The 17217-nt window shown below is 37.0% G+C and overlaps 1 protein-coding gene across 1 annotated transcript in view; it reads left to right on the top strand.

The window, feature by feature from the left end:
- Window positions 1-17217, top strand: part of EFCAB11 (EF-hand calcium binding domain 11) — a gene marked incomplete in the record, with an annotated part of 41741 nt that overhangs the window by 23348 nt on the left and 1176 nt on the right.

Genomic DNA, 17217 nt, shown 5'->3' with positions numbered 1-17217 from the left:
AAAACAAAACATTCTGCAGTCCCTGAACTTTAGAAATTTATTTATAACCATGCCACTTCAAAAAACTAGGTGGTTTACAACATCCCTTATACAGTTTAAAACAATTGAAGACATAATAGAAAGAACAACAGCCCACATAAAATCAACCACAATAGTCTCACCTCCCCACTTTTACCACTTTTACTAAGACAATATGTGAAAAACTTTTAAATTGGAGGTTATGTTGGTTAATAACAAGAACGTTACTGTTTACAAATAATTGGCAAAGTATAAGTAAGATTGAATGTGGAGCTCACTTCCATTTGTGCATTTTAATATATTTAATATCCCATAAATATGTATGTAGTGGAGAAATCTTTGAAATTTCAGTCTGTTCTACCTTTAATTTTTCTGTCATTTCATAATCATAGACCAGTGATGGCGAACCTTTTAGAGACTGAGTGCCCAAATTGCAACCCAAAATCCACTTATGAATTGTCGAGTGCCGGATGGGCGTGGCCAATTGGGTGGGCGTGGCTGCGGTGTTAACGGCAGACTGGGTGGGACTAAAAAGTTCAACCAATCAATTCCAACTTTGCAAGATCTTTTTTTCCCTGCAAGAAGTTGAAATTGACTGATTGAACCTTTTTTTTTTTTTTTTTTTTGCACATGGCGGTGGAAGCCTAAAGCGAAAAGGTTTTATAAAACCCAGCTGAAGGCCTAGGATTGGGGTGATGGCGTGCGTGCCCACAGAGAGGGCTCTGAGTGCCGCCTCTGGCACCCGTGCCATAGGTTCGCCACCACTGTCATAGACCTATGAGGGCAGAAGCAACACTTTTCTTCTTCCTTTTAGAAAAGGCTGAATTCATTTTGCTATGCACAGCAATTTGAAAGTTCACACAGCAAGAAATATTTAATAACCGTCTATTACCAATTGGGGATATTGCTTACATGAGTATTCTTAGAACTTTTTGAAAGCTGCTATCCTACAACACTGTCTGCAGCTGGGAATAACAATTCCCACTGCTTACTAGAAACCATTACCTATGAAAAAATTATCCTAGTTAACTATGATATTGTTGCTGAGTAACAGATATGAAAGTGTTAGATAGAAAATATTGGTAGTTGTTTTGATGTTCTGGAAATTGTAAGAAACCATTCTTCCTTGAAATTGACTAGTAAAAATTATTGCATATAGGTTACTTTTTAAAAGCATGACTATATAGTGTTTCATAATAATATCTGTAGTGAATACATATAAAAATAAAATACAAACATATGCAATCGCATCCCGGAATAAAATGCAGCCATTTAAACATTTCAGTTCAGTGTAGAAACAGCAACCTAAATTATTGATCTCCTTATCCCAAAGATGCCTTTTCATGAGGCAACTGGACTTTCTTGTTTTTTTTTCTTTGGGACAACTATGACCTAGATGACTGAGAATCTCCATAGACATTGATCTCCTTAGTTTTCCCTTTCTCAACAAAAGTAGTATTTTATTACTGCCGAGAAATAGAATGATATGAAAAATAACTTAAATACATTTTGAATGTTTTAAAAATGTAATCTAAAAAAAAACATGAATAGAATCTGACATAGCATTGCTTTCTCTAGGCTCAAGAAAACTGTTACAAAGAAAAGTGGTTTAAGCATAGAAAAGGTCTAGGTCATGAGTCTTTCCTCCTTAAAGTTGTTGGAAAGACATCTGATTGCTTTACCATTGTATGCATTGCACACCCATTTGCTTTTCAAGCAACCATTTGAAAACAAGTAAGTGCAGTTTCACTAAGTGCGGATATCCTAACAGATAATTCTTTGGGGTAGGCCAGTGTTTCTTAATCTTAGCAACTTTAAGATGTGTAGACTTCAGCTCCCAGAATTTGCCAATCACAAGGAATTATACAAGTTGGTCCACACATTTTAAAGTCGCTAAGGTTGAGAAATACTGAGGTAGGTTAAGTTTGATAGTGCTAGTCAAGCATCCACATTAGTATTGAACTTTGAAAATGTCGGGCATTCTTACAACAATTTGCATGTAAAACTTGATGGCAATCATGATGCCTGTTGTAAGATTGTAGGTGCTGGCCCTCATTAACCCACATCCACTCTATACATGAAGATGCATTTTGTTAGCAACAGGATATGCTGGCAGCTACAGTGAAAGACATCTTCTCAGTCTTGTCCTGGCAATAGTCAGCAATATGCTTTGCCTACTACAGTTACCATTAAAAAGGAGAATTGGATAATGCCTAAACAGTGCTATGGGCTCCTCATTTCTAATGCAAACTTGGTTTATTTTAGCACTTATTTCAGGATGCTTTTCATACTTGTATCTCCCTTCAGTGTTCCAGGGATTGAAATCTGTAAGTGAAATTAATCTGAATCAAGAGTCAGTACTGAAAATAAACACGACAGCTTTGCAGTACATATACACAGTATGTATATCTGTGGAGATTCTCAATCATCCAGGTCATGATTGTCTCAAAGGTGCTTTTCCAAAAGGCAACTGGACTTTTGGTGGCTAGTGGTGGTGGTGTGTGCCTTGAAAACATTTCACTTCTAGTCCAAGAAACTGTTTGTACAATTCTAACTGGATGGTGGGGAGTAAGCTTCTTGGATGAGAAGCGAAACATTTTCAAGGAAAAAAAAACCAAGAAAGTCCAATTGCCTTTTGGAAAAGCATCTTTGGTACAGCTTTGCAAGTTATTTCAAGTATGAAAATGTCACTGTTAGTTCATTTTCTGGTGCCATGTTGCTAGGTATATGAATGAAACCAGCAAGAAAACTCAACTGAACAAATACCTCACATTTTTATTTCAAAGAATATGGTCTCCTTGTTGACAATATTGACTGTCTGCTTTTATGGTTGTATCTTATTTACATTGTTCATTCAGAAATGGAATTTGGCTTTGATCCTGAGGTTTAAAATGTTTTCAATCATGGATGAAAATAAAATTGCAAAAAAAAAACATTTAAGTAATAGAATAATAAAATGTAGACCAAAAGGTTATGTTTCCATTTAGTCACATATAGTTAGTTTGGTTTATAATATACCCTTTTTAAAATGCTGATGTGCATCAGGCATTTGCTTTCATTCTGTGGAAATATTGTTAGGGAAGAGACAGCAGTCAGTGTCAAATTCAAAAGTGAAGCATTTTCTTTTTAGTATTTGTGATACTCAGAATGAGAGCATCTTATTTATTTCATTATATTATTTATTGGACATTGTATTTTATCTTCCTTTGTATAAAGGGAAAGCTATTTAGAGAATCATCCGCAAATTAAAATTTATTGTCTTCAGTAGATGATACAAACTGGCTACTATTTTGTATATATGAATAAAACACACTTGTTCATAATCTCCAGCAATGTACTCCTGCCTCTCTTGACTGATTATTTCTTAGGCTGTATCTCCTCTTTTTCCCCAAGGTCATTCATACATTCCATTACAAGTCAAAATTTAGTAAATTTTAGAATATGATATTTCAGGAAATTGCTTTAATTGCTAATTAAAGCATAGAGGAATCATTTATGCCTTTTACCATTCTGAATAGAGAACCTGTGACCCACTGGGTCATCATTTCAGAGATATTTCCTTGCCTAAACAGAGAAACAGAATGACCAAGGCCAAAAAAGCAGTGGGAGAAGGAGCAACTTCCAACTTCTGACTGCTGCTGGCTTGACTGCAAAAGACTGTCCTTCGGCAGCTAACGGTGGGGACCAATCTACCCAGCTCCCCGAGGGCTGGGGTGGGACCAGTTTACCTGATCTCCAGTGGTCAGAGAAGGGGCTAGTTTACCCAGCCTTTGGATGGCTAGGGTGAGACATGTGTATTGAATCTTCTGGTGGTGGCGCAGCAGCACTGAAGCAATCACAAATTTGCCAAATTTGAATCCCACAGGAGACTTGGTTGCTGGATGTTGGGTGCATTCAGTAAGCCCATTTGGAGTACCTTGGTTCAGAAATTATTGCCCTGTGATGCACTGTTTTGCCCAGTTAAACCTTACAGACACAACATTTTAGGTGTGTGTGTATACACACACACACACACACACACACATATACATACATACATACATACATATATAATACAAAGCTGAAATGCAAAGCACTATTAATTTTTTTATGAATGGCTGCTAGATTAGAAATAGAAAAATACTGGAAACATCTAGAAGGAGCATATAAGAAAAATTGGTATGATAACGTATGGTCTAGTCTAGTGTGATAATGGAAAAATTAACATATAAATTGAAAGATGAAGAAAATTAGAGAAAAATACTTTTTTCTGTATGATTTTATAAAATACTCTGATAACGAAAAGTAATAATTAACCACCTATTTCTCTCACATTATGAGAAACTGAAAGATATAAATATTGTAAATTGAAAATACGTGTGTGTATTATTGACTATATTCTTGCTTTGATGTTAAAATGTATTGATTTGAATTTGTGGAAGTTTTGTTTGTACAGTTATAAAATATCTCTTTCACGTGGTTTTATATTAGCATAAAATTGCTGTAAAGTCTACTGTTTCACTTTATAAACTCCATGTGTGTATGTGTGTTCTACTTAGCATCAACAGTAGGCATTTTCACAAGATAAATGAGTTTTTAGCAGTGAATAAGATATTCAGGGTTTAAGATGATATTCATAACTATTAGGGGCAGTTTGTGGTGAAGAAAAGATGTTGCCAATATCTCCCTGAAAGGTGATAGTTTTAAACAATATAAATTTGTTTTAAATAACAGCAGTTGAATGAAAGATAGGATGTATAAAAACAAACATTCTTACTCAAAGTTTACAGTTTATGTATTCGTTTCTCATAATAAATATTTGCTACGTATACGTATGTAGGGATGTGGGTCTATACATATGTTGTTCATAGTATGTTTAGGTGTGTGTCATGTATGTGTTTCCATTTGAGAGCGGGCAACTAAATTTCATTTTTGATGTGTGCCATCGTCCCCACAGTATAAAAATGACAATAAAAGTTATCTTCTTTCAAATGGTTTCAAATGAAACCAAGCAAAAATGAAATTGTACGTTCACAAATAGCTAGTTCATGTAGGATTAGTACACCATCAATAATCATAGAATCATAGGGTTGGAAGGGACCTTGGAGATCTTCTTGTCCAATCCTGTGCCTAATGCAGGAGTCCTCATACCATCCCAGACAAATGGTTGTCTAATTTTTTTGTTGAAAACCTCCAGCAATGGAGCACCCACTACTCTGGGAATCAAGCTGTTCCATTGCTTAACAGTTCTCATTGTAAAGAAATTCATCCTTATTTCCAGGTTGGAGCTCCTTCTGATAAGCTTCCAGTCATTCCTTCTCATTCTACCCTCAGGTGTTATGGAGAATAAACTGATGCTCTCTTCTCTGTGGTAGCCCTTTCCAATATTGGAAGACTGCTATCATGTCTTCCCTCAGTTGCTCCTCTCTACACTCTTTCTGGGGCCTCAGCATCATTTTGTGTTTTGGTGACCAGAACTGGTCACCAACATGTAGCCTCAGTAACGCAGTATAGATCACTGCTATCACTTCCCTTAATTATGATATTATCCTCGGGTTGATGTAGCCCATAAATTATGATAGTTGCCATTGAAGGTATTTTGCTTTTGATCCTGCCCGTAACAAGTTTTTACCTGCACATCAAAAGACAATGAATCTGTTTTGTAAAGCTGAATATTTTAATGAATACACTACAAAGAGGATCCAGAGAAATCCTAACTCTTATTAAATTATTTAGATTTTTGTGAGAGAGTGCCCAGAATATCTATTTCTTTCTAATGAAATTAATGGAATTTGAAAAAGCTTAAGTGGATATGCTTTTTTTAATAGAGCAAAAGCATCCATACATTTGTATTTGTCTCTTACTGCTGTATTGAGAACAAAGCTGACATAATTTAACCAGTAGTTAAGCAGATGTTGAAAGTATAGATTAATATAGTACAATTTCTATTTTCTGATTTGTGGCTATGAAGCACATTCTTCTGTTAATAAACATTAGAGCACATCAGTGTTTTAAAAGCTGCATATATTGTGCAATTGCACATGCTGAATATAAAGTTCTGTTGCTCCATCTGTTCTTACTAATAGGACAGTTATGATAGCAATCTATATTATCTAGCTGTCTGAAACCTTTTAAGTGAATTTTTTATATTTAAACAGTTAAGGGGGATCAGTCATTGGGGGAAAGAAATAATATACTCTAAGAAAATCTAGATATGAGCAACTCTATTTTGACCTCCTAAATATTGGTTTTTATGACTATAAATGTAGCATTTTGTTTTATAAAGTATATTTCTATAGCTTGATTCTAATATTCATTGTATCAACAAATGTTAGAAGGAATGTAATTTTCTACCCAGTGTTATATTCTTTGTTGGCAGTTTCCTAGGATCAATGTTTAAAGCATTAATTTAGAGTAATTAATAGTATCACTTCCACAGGAGTAGTTGATCTTATAAATCATTAACATTGGAGGATGTGGGAACCAGGATACAAGAAGATTCAGTATAGTAACCCTCTTCTGCTTTGAATATCTACAAAATAATGTAGTGGCAAGATTGGTTTTACAGGAATTAGAGAACCGTATTATCTTATCATTTTGGAGTTAAGATGGTCCTCAAGTATGTTATTAGAAGGAAAGGGTACATGAAAAAATGCATGTTTCTTGATCTTTGATCACACAGGATGAAAAAAGTGCTGGATATGTCCATGAAGGACTAGGAAATGTTGTTGGTTGGTTGAGTGGTGTTAACAAATCTCCGATTTTATATTTTTAAAAAATGAGGCAGCGATGAGTGTAAAAAATGGAAAAGTTTAATGTTGCATAAGGTCTCATTGATATCAAAATAACTATCATAAAATTATTTCCCTCTGGTAAATTAATAAAAACACAATTAACAATGAACATTGCAAATTTTAAGAACAGGAACAAGTTTCATGATCTGAGACATTTTCCACGATACATAAAAGTATCACAAAACTTACCCATGCTTTTAGAACAAGCGAAACTGTGACTGAGGTTTGTTCTATTCTAAAATGTGCTATTTTCAAACAATATATTATTTCTACTAATGCTTTAATAGGGCCCTCCAGAAAGCTGAGATATATATTTGCACACAAGTACTTGTAAAATAAATTGTGTTAAAGAGAGATTCTACAAGATTGCAAATTGGTCAATGGCAGATCTTGCTGAAGATCAGAGAGTCAAGAGGGTGAACTTTCAGAATAATTCTGTTTGGTGTTAAATTGGAAAAGAATTGTCCTGTAAATTTATTATATGGACAATTATGGGATATGTTCCAATCTGGACTCCATTACAGTTTAGGATGAAGACACAGTACAGCTTTAATTTGGCAACAGTCCCATATCTCAATCAATCAAAATAGAGCTGGAAAGGATCTTGGAGATCTTCTAGTCCAACCCCCTGCTCAAGTAGGAGACCCTATACCCTTTCAGATAGGTGGCTATCCAATGTTTTCTTAAAAGCCTTCAGTGATGAAACACCCACAACTTCTGAAGGCAAGTTGTTCCACTGGTTAATTGTCCTCACTGTTAAGGAAGTTTCTCCTTAGTTCTAGGTTGCTTCTCTCCTTGATTAGTTTCCATCCATTGTTTCTTGTCTTGCCTTCTAGTGCTTTGGAAAATAGGCTGCCCCCCCCCCCCTCTTTGCGGCAGCCTCTCAAATATTGGAATGCTGCTATCATGTCACTTCTAGCTCTTCTTTTCTCTAGACTAGCCAAAACCAAATCCTGCAACAATGTTTTTTGTCTCCAGGCCTTTAATCATCTTAGTTGCTCTTCTTTGCACTCAACATCTTTTTTGTAATGTGACCAAAACTGGATGCAGTATTCCAGGTGAGGTCTTTCTAAGGATTTATAGTAAAATCATACCTTCTTTCACCTTCTAATTCGGTATTAGGAAACTTCTTTAAAGCCAAAGGCCATGTCCTTCAGCAGAAGTCTTGGTGTGGTCACATTATCATAGAGGGGCAGATTTTTAGTCATTAGAGATAGGGCAATTGTGGAAATACCCATCCCTCTGCCATTCTCTGCTATTTTAGGACTAATCAGGATCAAATGTTAAAAACATTTTAACTACACAGATTAACATTTTAACTGACTTAGTTAATAGTTGAACTAACAATTTTTTACATTTAAAAACTATAGGCATCTTTTTGGTTTTCAGTAAAGATTTAATGACTTTTAGGATCACTTCATATGTGCGGAACATAGTGTCACTATGTGTATGTGGTGAGCAAATGGTTTCATCGCATAGGCAGTCTTCGACTTATGACCTGTCAGTTAGCAACTGTTCAAAGTTACGATTAATCCAAAAAAGGGGGCTTGTGACCTGAATTCTCAGTTTGACATTCAAGCCCCCTCTGTGGTCACATGACCAAGCTTCAGGTGTTTGGCAACATGGCTGCATTTGCAGCTGTTTGCAGCATCCCACAATCATGTGATTGTATTTTACTATGATTTTGTTGAAAATCAGCACTTCAAGGTTTGGACAAAACCAGGCCCTTAGCAAATCATTGATTTGTTTTACGACTGCAGATTCACTTAACAATCACAGTGATTTGCCCAACAACTGCCACAAAAGTCATAAAATTTGATTGATCATGTGATCAACCATTTTACAATCATTATGACATACAACTGTAATGGGCAGGCTCCATTAGGGTTATAGGTTGAGTCTACCTGTAATTTAATAGAAGACTTATATGCACATGAGTGTTTATATTAAAAATGTTTTTGAGTATCCTTATCATTAATGAGAATGGTTTTCTTACTTTCTTGTTTTTCTTTAAACTGATTGCCTAGAAATAATAAAATATTGCTTTCATTAAACACACTGAATTTGGACCTATTACATAAAATAAATAATTTCCAATAAAAAGGAACCACTTCTTTTTAATCTTTGAACCCTTTTCTTGAGTACAATATATTGCTTTTCTTATTTAATCCCATCATTTAAAATTAGTCATTGAAAACTGGAGAGCACTTCAGACTCTTTTAGAGAGTAAGTATCTACAGATCTTTGATGATATTATTGCTATTAAAATGCTTTTTTGATAGTTTCATTGATCAAAATAACAGGTCTATATTATTAGGTCTATACTATATTATTCTACAAAACCATAACAATCTTTTTTATAGCTGTTCCATGTTGGTTAAATATTTATTTAGTTTTCTTTACATGAATTTACATGAATTTTTAAAAGTGAAATTAATACTCATGTATCTGACTAAATTGGAGAGCAATGCAGGAAGCTCATCAATAAAGGTACAAGTATTAGAAAGAGATAGGAGTGGCTGATTTATTAGAGGAAAAGATAAATTACTGAACAAGCTGCCATCCTTGAAACATCAGTTGGTGGGTCATTTTATTCCCCCAGCAGCTCTTCTTGCAGAAAGTGTTCGGTCAGTTTGACAATTCAGTAGTCCTGCAATAACAGCTTGCAGTTTAAAGTTGTAGAAAGATGCATTTGGAGCAGTAATTAGAATGCAGTATTCCACACTAACTCCACCCACAGCCTAGAGTTTGATCCTGACAGGGCACAAGGTTGACTCAGTCTTCCATCCTTTCGAGGTCGGTAAAATGAGGACCCAGATTGTTGTGGGCTTTGTAAACCACTCAGAGAGAGCTGTAAAGTACTGTGAAGAGATATATAAATTTAAGTGCTATTGCTATTGCTATATGTCTGTCGTAAATATTATTGTAAAATTATAAGCTGGTATAGTTTTCCCCAATTCTTATTTAGTGTTAAACATTGTTGTACTTACAACTCCCATAATCCTGGTACAGGTAATCCCCAAGTTACAAGCATTCACTTAGCGCCCGTTTGATAAGCACCTCCTAGTGTTTATGAGCAAGTCCCGAAATTACAAATGTTGCAGCACCATGTTGCAGCACCATGGTAGTTGTTCGCCCTTATGAATGACTGCAGAGGCTCTGCAACATTCACCCTATTCCCCCCCCCCCCGCTCCCCACAACTGCTTCCCCCTCACTTCCTGCCACGCTGGATTCACTTACCTTACAAAGATCTGTCTCCTCTCCGCGGCAGTTTCTTTGCCTTTGAGGGAGAGGATGGAAGCTCCTGGGTTCCGTAATATCGTATGAGTTCAGGCATCCATCCTCTTTCGCAGAGAATATGTGCCTGAACTCTCGCAAGATCACGGACCCTAGAATCTTTCATTCTCGGCGTGAAAAGTGTTTGCGGTGCCTGTTTCCTGCTCCTTTTCCCCCCAACTCCTTTCCGCAACACTGGAACACTTTTCGCCAAGATGGAGACCTGATGGAGATTGGAAGCTTCATTTGCGTGCGTAGGGGGTGCTTGGAAATGGAGCAAACTGCTCCGTTTCCAAACACCCCATTTGCAAGCAGATGAAGCTTCCAGTCTCCCTCTGGGTGAAAAGTGTTTGGGTGCCTATGGGGCACTTGGAAACGGAGCAAATCACTCCATTTCTAAGTGCCCCATAGGCACCCAAACACTTTTCACCTGGACAGAGAGCTGATGGAGACTGGAAACTTTGTCTGCTTGCAAATGGGGCGCTTGGAAATGGAGCGATGCTTGGCATGCTTAAAACACCTAAACAAAGGATAAAGCATGAGGGTGGTCACTGAGTGACAATAAATGTCTGACAACATACATTCGCCAAAAGGAAACATTACTATTTAAATTGTATAATAGTTATTTTGGCATGCCATCCCAATTCTGATTTGTTGGCATTGAACTTTTTAACAGTCAGGCAGTAGTTTTAAGATTTATCCTAATTAATGCCTACAGATCTGGCATTATTTTCCCTTGTTTCAACAGCTTTTAAGCCATTTATGCGTTTACGCATTATATTTTTAGAAGCTTTTATTGAATTCTTTATTTAATTCAATATAAATTGATGGGTTTTTTAGTTTATCATAAACTGCTTTTAATTGTTCTCATTTGGGACCTGCTTTTCAACGTTGGGTTTTTTGAATAAATAATAAATAATACATAGCTGTTGGAGGTATTGTCAGTAAAAGCGGTATGAGGGTGTGGGAATAAGTATGCAGAAAAGAGCATGACTGGAGAGGCCTGTGGGTTCTTTGGATTTGTTATAAATTCATTACCACTTCAGTTCTTGTTTATACTTTTATTAAGAATATTAAATTAAGAAGCAAGAATGGTTTGCATTCTTAGTTATTTGCAGTGCATTCTGTTGTGAGTTCTTCACTTTTTGCCTTGAGTATTTAAACAAAGTAAGCTATTTGCTTTTAAATTGCAGATAGTCAAGATTTCAGCCTAAAGCATCTCCATCTCTGTCTCTTTCTGTCTCTGTCTCTGTCTCTGTCTCTGTCTCTGTCTCTGTCTCTCTCTCTCTCTCTCTCTCTCTCTCTGTGTGTGTGTGTGTGTGTGTGTGTGTGTGTGTGTGTGTGTGTAAAGATTCTCAGTCATCCCGGTAGAGTGCTTCTCAGGAATTGCTGTGCTGACGAATTTTGTTAAAATAGTTCTTAAAAAAGTGGTAAATAACTTAGAACCTTCTCAGATCCAATAGAAACATTGAATTCTCCAGTCTTTTTTTAAAAAAATTTAAAATTATTTTATTAAGGCTTATATACCATTTAAATTAAAAGTGACTCTGAGTGACCTTATGGTCCTCATTACATTAAGAGGATTAAAATACAGTTTTAAAAAACCCCAAATCACCAATGGCATAGCAATAAAACCAGAAACTATCACACAGAGATATTTCTTAAAATACTGAAAAATCACATGGCAATACTACTTCAGAAGCAACCTAATCCCAAAAGACTCTTCAGAAGGCCAAGTCTTGATATTCTTCTGCAACAAAGCAAGGATACCATGCTCCTGCACAGTATGAAATGATGCCTTTGCTATTGTAACTACAGTGATCAGGCACCTCCAGGGCTTGTTTTATCTGATCAGCTGAGATGATCTTCATGACTTGGGTGGTCCTGCTGAGAATTATATACTCCTGGCATCCTTTGTTCATCTCTTCCAGGAATCCCCCTCCTGTCCTGATGAGTCAGCATAGTAGGACTTGAGGAAGGGTCTGGCTAATTGCAAAACTTAATTATATAGGACTGGACCTGAGTTAGGACAGTTCTTTGATATGATTTCAACCATTTCTCCAGTCAGAGATAGATCTCAGAAACCAGAGATGTTTATTTATTCTTTTAAGACATGTCATATATGATTGATGGACTGCATTCAGTTTATTTACATCATAGATCTTACTGGACAGGCAGGTTCCACTCAGAGAAAGTGTCTCAAAAATACCTAGGTCCTGACATTTAAAAGTGACAACTAAAACACCTGGAATTGTACTTGGAAATCAACTGGAAACCGGTGTAACTCCCAAAACAGTAGTGTTATATGGGTGAATAGTGACATTCCTGTTTAGTACTTATGCTCTGCATTCAGGACCAACTGTATCTTCTAATGGGAATTTAAAGGCAGCCCTATATAGAATGTGTTGTGATATGTTTAGCATAAGATAAGTTGTGCTATGTTCAGTATAAAGTGTCAAAGTGATTGTTAAAAGAGCCTCCTGGAGTAGAAATGGCCACAATACAGTGGTGGAATTCAAATACCTGAAAAACCAGTTCTCTGTGTGGGCGCCACTTCCGGAAGTCTGTTCTGAGCCAGGGAGGCTTCCTCAGCTAAGAATGGACTTCCGGAAGTGGCGTCCACGCACTTCCGGCAATCCGTTCTGAGCCTTGCGAAAAAGGGCTATGGTAGTGATGGCGAACCTTTTAGAGACCGAGTGCCCAAACTGCAACCAAAAACTCACTTATGTATCGTCGGGTGCTGGGTGGGCATGGCCCATTGGGTGGGCATGGCCCATTGGGTGGGCATGGCTGCGGTGGTAACGGCAGACTGGGTGGGGCTAAAAAGTTCAATCAATCAATTCCAACTTTGTGAGATTTTTTTTCCTGCAAGAAGTTCAAATTGATTGAACCTTTTTTTTTTTGCACACGGCGGTGGAGGCCTAAAGCGAAAAGGTTTTATAAAACCCAGCTGAAGGCCTAGGACTGGGGCGATGATGCGCGTGCCCACTGAGAGGCTCTGCGTGCTACCTGTGGCACACGTGCCATAGGTTCGCCACCACGGGGCTAGGGCATTAGCCGGTTCGCCGAAGACAACAAAAAAATTAGCTACCAGTTCTACCAAACTGGTGCGAACTGGCTGAATCCCACCACTGCCATAATAGATATTGTGGCCCTTTCTAGTCCAAAGGCTCTCCTGGCCATAGCCTCGATTTGCTTTTCTAGCAGAAGCTATGAATCCAAGAGAGATCCCAGATTCTGATCCTTTTCTGCATAGGGAAGTTATATTATATTTAGGACTAATGGTAAAACCTACTGGAATATTTTGGCTTCTGCATCCATACTTTCTCTTGCTGGCATTGCATCTAAATCTGTTTTAATTCATCTAGATCCTTACAAATTTCAGGCAGTAAAATCAGTTTGTTTTGACTACATGTTCCAAAGGCCAACTAGACTTGATAAAATTGACTATTAATGCCTTGAGAAACTTCCTGAGTATCCTTCAGAAATTAAGCAAATCTCAGGTCTCTAGGTAGATCAGACAAAAGGATCCATCTTTCCTGCCTATGTGACAGTGTGAGTTTTCCTGAAAATTATAGGAACCTATAGGGCTGCACCGAGGAAAAGAAAACAATAATAATATTGTAAGTTAGCAAGCCATCAGTTGAGTATCTCTAATTAATCAACACTATTGCATTATTTGTTTTATTCTTTGCTGATTATTCAAGGGATCATCAATATTTTCTGATGAAATAATAATAATAGCCAGCAAAATGTCCCTTTATCAATTAGAAAAAGGATTGTACATTTGTCAGCCTTTTCATCTGGTTGAAAAGAGCAGTGGAAATAGATGGCCTTTTAACATTCTCTTCTTCCCTAACATTCCAGGAAATAGTTGTATTATAATGCCAAATGGCACAGTGTAATTTTACAATACTGCTACCTATAGTTTTAAGATTCTAAGAATCTCCTTGAGGAAGAAATTTTTTTTTTAATTTTTATCCATCGACTAATATTACCAGTTAAAAATCCCAGGGAAGTCAATATGCTGAGTAGTATAAGATGACATCAGCTATTGGTATCATGTCTGGAGGCAATCTCAGGACAAACAGCCAGTGGATATCCATAGACTCTCCTTGTACTGATCTAATAATGCAGTTTTTATTCTGACTGAATGTAATACAATATGTGACTTGTTGCTCCATGAATGAATTTTGCAATCATGGCATGACTGAGAGGAGGAATGAAAGTAATTTTCTTCTACTTTCAACTAACCATGATTTTTTATATGGAAATAAGGTGAAACTGTTTCACTATATTTATCATGTTTTATCCAAACAATCCCATTTCAAATTGTGGTTTATACTAAACCTTCTGATTTGTCAGAATTCAGTTTTAATTATTTCTTTAAAACTCAGTTTTAATTTCACCAATGTCAGCCCTTCAAGGCAGGCCAGGTCAGGAAACAGACATTGCAAGAAATATGTCTACTTTATTAACATAGACTATAATAACAGAAACTTGAAAGCCTGCTAGCATTTTCTGTCCCTCCTCTTTATACCAAAGAGTAAAGGCAGTGAACACAATCTTGGATTTCTTTCTCAGCTTTCCTGTTTTACCAGACTAAGCTCATGTTCTACTAACAGTTGCCACATATTTTCTCCAAGTTAATCTCTGTACTCCTCTTATATCGAGCCCATTATCCAGTCCAAGCAGGAATAAACTGAGGAGCTTGGCACACTCGGTGATGAAGGGAAGGCAAACTAAATTTGTGTTCTGTCCCAGCCTATGTGAGTCCTTGTTAATTCACAAGGACAAATCCCTCTTTTAACAAGTAGGCTGGAAATGCAGGGAAAACAAACCCTTTTTATTAATTAGGTACAGATCTGCAAAATGTCCCAAAAGCAAAGGCAAACAAAACACGATGCAAACGGAGAATTGTCCAAGGCAAACAAAACACGATGCAAACGGAGAATTGTCCACAAGCAAGGCAAACATGGATTCCATGAAACAAGCAAGGCAAACATGGATTCCTTTGCAAACGATTGCTTTCAGCAACCAGCACCGCCCACACCTTCCCTTTTTATTATGCAGCCCCAAGGCGTGGCTTCTCAATGCCTTCTCCTCCTCCCTTGGAGTTGCCCCATTGCCTCCCTCTGTCCTGCTCTTGTTGCCTGTCTGCGTTTGCGAGCGTCTATAATGTCTTCCAGCTGTGAGTCCTCAGAGTCTGACTCAGCTTTCCCGCACAGCTGAGTCTCCGCCTGAGCACGATTGGAGGGGCCAGGCTCTTCATCCAATTGTAAGTCCTGGAGCTCATCAGAGCCTTCCTCCGACTCTGATGGCTCTCCAGGCCCCTCCTCCTCCTCCTCTTGATTCCCCGGACTCAGCTGCTGGGTCCAGTGGCTGGCACGGACTCACAACACTTTGTCATCAGTATAAAGGTATCACCCAGCCCCATAATTCCTGATGATAAACATCCAATGTCTTCATACAAATGTTAAATAGAATGGGCGACACAGTTAGCAGGTAATACAAGTTTTGTGATTATTACAACATAGAGGAAGGGTACAAAATGTATCCTACTGCCAGTAGTGCTAAAACACAGCAACCATTAGATGCAATGGTGTTTGTTCTGTCCAGTGAATGAAAACAACCAAAATGATGGTTGCAAGTTGAATATGTTCCCTAATGTACAGATCAACTGCAACTGTGCAGGGAAAAAATTACAGTTATGAATTCTCCATTTTCTCCAAATAGGGCTGGGATGATTCATGCTTAAAACTGCTTTCATCTGACAATTCTGGGTTTGGTAACCAATTATCTGACTTGGTGGTTGGCAAATTCTGGGATCCATTCTATATGCATAAAATACTCTTGTTCTGTTTCTGCCAATCCCTGATTTAGATTTCCAGGTACCAGTGAATTATCCTATAGATCAGCAGCTAAAGAAATGTCTGAAATATCCAAAATGTTATCTGGAAATAGAACACTGAAAACTGAGTGAGAGAATGTGTTGCATTAGAAACAGTGTTTATTAATTGGAGGGGGCACAATTGCAACATTTATAATATATGCTTTTTAATTAATCAAGAAACTGGAGAGAGCATACCAAAAGTAATTCTTTATGCTATTTAGACAATACACTGAGATTTTAAAATTCCAGTTGGAGAGGTGGCTTTATGCAGCCAGGGAGGATGGGAAGGGTTCAGGATGCTTTAATTACCTAATATAATAAGAGAGTAATTTATATTTTGCATTGAGTTGTGTACTAATTACATCTACCATTCTAGCAAAAAATTAGCCTTAGGTGCTGAATGACACAAAATAAATAGTTTTAAAAATTATTAGGAAAAGTTGATGAATAATAAACAGCAGTTATTCTAGTCTATTGATTTGTATTTACTGAATCAAAGAGATAAATATTTCTCTTACTTCAAAAATATGTTTAAATGAAACGTCATTTTCATTATAGTTATTCATTTGAACTAGATAGTACTTGGAAACTCACAAATTCAGGTTGTTTATTTATTTATATTTTATTTAATTTATATGGCTCTTTGTTTGAAGCACATACTCCGGGTACTGAATACAGTTACAAACATCAACATAATAATTCAGAATGAAAAATAAAGATACACAGCAACAACAAAATAATTGGTTTCACAAACAGTCAAGAATGAGCAAAGTAGAGCAGCTTACAAGGTGAATAGTTGTAATTGTTAAGATACGTTCTATTGATTCATTATTTTTATTTAACAGTATTATTTAACCTGTGCTAGATCAATGCAAAATTCCATCTAATTCTGCATTGTGTTTCTAATAATTAGCAAGACTTAACAGCGCTTTGCCATGTTAGAGATAATATAAAAACTATCATTAGAGATAGCCATTTACTTACATGGAGGGAAGTGTGTAGTGGGGTGCCCCAGGGCTCTGTTCTGGGCCCAGTGCTCTTCAACATCTTCATCAACGATCTGGACGAGGGGATAGATGGGGAACTCATCAAATTTGCAGACGATACCAAGCTGGCAGGAATAGCCAACACTCCAGAAGACAGGCTTAAGATACAGGAGGATCTGGACAGACTTGAACACTGGGCGCTATCTAACAAAATGAAATTCAATGGTGAAAAAAGTAAGGTTCTACATTTAGGCAAGAAAAACCAAATGT

Source organism: Protobothrops mucrosquamatus, unplaced genomic scaffold (assembly GCF_001527695.2).
Source record: "Protobothrops mucrosquamatus isolate PMUCROS unplaced genomic scaffold, P.Mucros_1.0 scaffold1337, whole genome shotgun sequence".
Taxonomy (NCBI): domain Eukaryota; kingdom Metazoa; phylum Chordata; class Lepidosauria; order Squamata; family Viperidae; genus Protobothrops; species Protobothrops mucrosquamatus.
The sequence above is the reverse complement of the archived record's forward strand: the minus strand, read 5'-3'. Positions and strand labels throughout refer to the sequence as shown.